A 3,630-nucleotide genomic window follows, 5' to 3' on the forward strand; every position below is an offset into this window, starting at 1 on the left:
CACATGATGACATCACACAGGTGATATAAGCTGCTGCAGAGCTCAGAACTGCTCAGAGTTGGAGTAGGAGTCGTAGTGTAAGTATCTCCTTATTGGCCCCATCCTCTCCCCCTCCCCCGCCCTGCACTCCCAATCCTGGTGTCCCCCAAATCTCTCCCAGTAGAACTTACATTTGTTGGAGATCCGGTAGATCCAAAGAATAAGAGGTTTCTGGCTTCTTCTTCAGGTTTTCCTGTTCTTGTATTATTGAGGACTACAGAGCACACACCATGTTGGATATGAAGGTAAGAGCCTGTTCACACTGTGTATTCACTGCAGTCATGTGTAAGCCTATAGGGGGCGCTGCCACCATTACACACACCAACCACATCACATAAACCCAATCTCAGCTCCATAGCAACCAATCACAGGTCCATAGCAACCAATCACAGATCAATACCAGCCAATCACAGATCAATACCAGCCAATCTTTCATAATACCAGAGCAGTGTGGGAAGTAAAAGCAGATCTATGATTGGTTGCTATGGGCAACAAGGAGAATCCTTGTATAGTGCAGCACCATAAATCTTCCCCAAGGTACCTGCTGTGTGTTTGTGTTGCTGCCCCCTGGTGGTCTTCCTCTATTTCTGTTGAGCTGCCCTCTGTTATATATGAATATACCCCTATGTATCATTATATATACATATATATATATATATATATACACACACACACACACATATATATTTTACCCTCTATATCAGTGTATAAGTATATATATGCCTCGCTATCAATGAATAGCTATATATTACACACACACACATATACAGACAGGTATAATCTGATATGGGGGATATCCCTATCATAACTGTTTATACCCCTCTGTATCATTGTACATTGAACATTGTATATATAGAAGGGGGTATCTATTATAAAAAAATTTTTGTATACTAACCCTCCGTATCATTGTATAAATGTGTGTGTATATATATATATAGGCTGGGCGATATACTGTGAAAATACCGATACCATCTCTGGCGTTGGGCAACTGACCTTAAGTTTGCCAGGATGGTATTCGCGGTATTGTGCTGCACAGGTTGGTACTGGCACGGAGTGTCAGAGCGCACCCATCCTCCCGCTACACAGACCACGGAGTGTCAGAGCGCACCCATCCTCCCGCCAGCACAGACCACAAAGTGTCAGAGCGCACCCATCCTCCCGCTACACAGACCACGGAGTGTCAGAGCGCACCCATCCTCCCGCCAGCACAGACCACAAAGTGTCAGAGCGCACCCATCCTCCTGCCCGCACTGACCACGGAGTGTCAGAGCGCACCCATCCTCCCTCCAGCACAGACCACGGAGTGTCAGAGCGCACCCATCCTCCCTCCAGCACAGACCACGGAGTGTCAGAGCGCACACATCCTCCTGCCCGCACTGACCACGGAGTATCAGAGCGCACCCATCCTCCCACCAACACAGACCACGGAGTCTCAGAGTGCACCCATCCTTCCACCCACACTGACCACGGAGTGTCAGAGCTAGGGATGGTCTGAAGCAAGTTCGGTTCGGGTTTGTACGAACCCTCGGTAATGATTCCCGCTGTCTGCCCGCTCTGTGGAGAGGGCGGATACAGCCGGAGGACCGCCTGGAAAACTGGGATACAGCCAAAGCCATAGGCTGTATCCCAGTTTTCCAGGCGGTCCTCCCGCTGTATCCACCCGCTCCACGGAGCGGGCAGACAGCGGGAATCTGATGCCGAGCGTTTGGGTTCATACGAACCCGAACCTCGGCAGGTTCGGACCATCCCTAGTCAGAGCGCACCCATCCTCCCGCCCAGACCACGTAGTGTCAGAGCGCACCCATCCTCCCGCCTGCCCAGACCACGTAGTGTCAGAGCGCACCCATCCTCCCGCCCGCCCAGTCCACGTAGTGTCAGAGCGCACCCATCCTCCCGCCCGCACAGACCACGTAAGGTCAGAGCGCCCCCATCCTCCCGCCAGCACAGACCAGGGAGTGTCAGAGCGCACTCATCCTCCTGCCCGCACAGACCATGGAGTGACAGAGCGCACCCATCCTCCCGCCAGCACAGACCAGGGAGTGTCAGAGCGCACTCATCCTCCTGCCCGCACAGACCACGTAATGTCAGAGCGTCCCCATCCTCCCGCCAGCACAGACCAGGGAGTGTCAGAGCGCACCCATCCTCCTGCCCGCACAGACCGTGGAGTGTCAGAGTGCACCCATCCTCCCGCCCACACTGACAATGGAGTGTCAGAGAGCACCCATCCTCCCGCCAGCACAGACCATGGAGTGTCAGAGCGCACCCATCCTCCCACCAGCACAGACCATGGAGTGACAGAGCGCACCCATCCTCCCGCCACACAGACCACGTAGTGTCAGAGCGCACCCATCCTCCCGCCAGCACAGACCAGGGAGTGTCAGAGCGCACTCATCCTCCTGCCCGCACAGACCACGTAATGTCAGAGCGTCCCCATCCTCCCGCCAGCACAGACCAGGGAGTGTCAGAGCGCACCCATCCTCCTGCCCGCACAGACCGTGGAGTGTCAGAGTGCACCCATCCTCCCGCCCACACTGACAATGGAGTGTCAGAGAGCACCCATCCTCCCGCCAGCACAGACCATGGAGTGTCAGAGCGCACCCATCCTCCCACCAGCACAGACCATGGAGTGACAGAGCGCACCTATCCTCCCGCCACACAGACCACGTAGTGTCAGAGCGCACCCATCCTCCCGCCAGCACAGAACACAGAGTGGAGATTTCAGGAGTCCTGCAGGCTGCATCCCAGCTCCCCTCCAGTGTGCTCAGCGCTGTGCTGCTGCTGCCGGGAACGTCTCTCTCCTCCGGATGCTGCACACGCCGCTATGATGTGCACAGTCTCCCCCATGTGTGACGCTCGGCCGGGGACACTGCCAGTAAGAGAACATCACATTTACATTAACGTCTTCCACACCACGTGCTGCACCAACGGACAGAGTGTCAAAAATAGGGCAGACTGCGCGCAGTGTGTGCAGCATCCAAAGCCGCCAGCTAGGAAGAGAAAGCCGTCCTGGCAGAGGCAAGGATTCCTGTGCTGGGAGAGAGCGGTGCCTAGGGTAGCAAGAAGGTGCCAGCCAATGCCAACCCATATCTGCAGAACGGAATCTGACAGTGACAACTGGGTTTAGGTGATATTATGCCAGGAGGATAGCATGTTATTCCATATAATGGTTAATTATGGCACAAAGCACTTTTTGATGTATTCATTTTGCTGCTATTTTGTACTTATTTTGTATATTTAAGTGTCATGTGTGTTGGATTATATTACCTGCTAGTCGTTTGGATTACTTTATTGCCTCTCCTGGTATTTTAGTGTTACCCTAAGCATTGTGGGGGTCACTACATTTTGTGTTTGACATTTGTGGTCAATTTTAAGTGGTTTTAAATAATACCCCACCTGATCCCTTCCACACACACTACCCTACCTTACCCCCCCACACACACTACCCCACCTGACCCCCCCCCACACACACACTACCCCACCATACCCTCCACACACTACCTCACCCCACCTGACCCCCCCCCCCCCCACACACACACACTATCCCACCTGACCCTCCCACACACACTACCCCACCTGACCCTCCCACACACA

General features: G+C 53.7%; 1 long non-coding RNA gene across 1 annotated transcript in view; it reads left to right on the top strand.

Moving 5' to 3' along the window:
- The first annotated feature begins 226 nt into the window (after window positions 1–226).
- LOC138771284 (uncharacterized) overlaps window positions 227–3,630 on the top strand; it is a 7,658-nt gene continuing 4,254 nt past the window's right edge. Inside the window, exon 1 of the long non-coding RNA XR_011359591.1 lies at window positions 227–284. This is a non-coding gene — a long non-coding RNA (uncharacterized lncRNA). The remainder of the gene's footprint in view (window positions 285–3,630) is intronic.

This window comes from Dendropsophus ebraccatus, chromosome 13, assembly GCF_027789765.1.
Source record: "Dendropsophus ebraccatus isolate aDenEbr1 chromosome 13, aDenEbr1.pat, whole genome shotgun sequence".
NCBI classification, from domain to species: domain Eukaryota; kingdom Metazoa; phylum Chordata; class Amphibia; order Anura; family Hylidae; genus Dendropsophus; species Dendropsophus ebraccatus.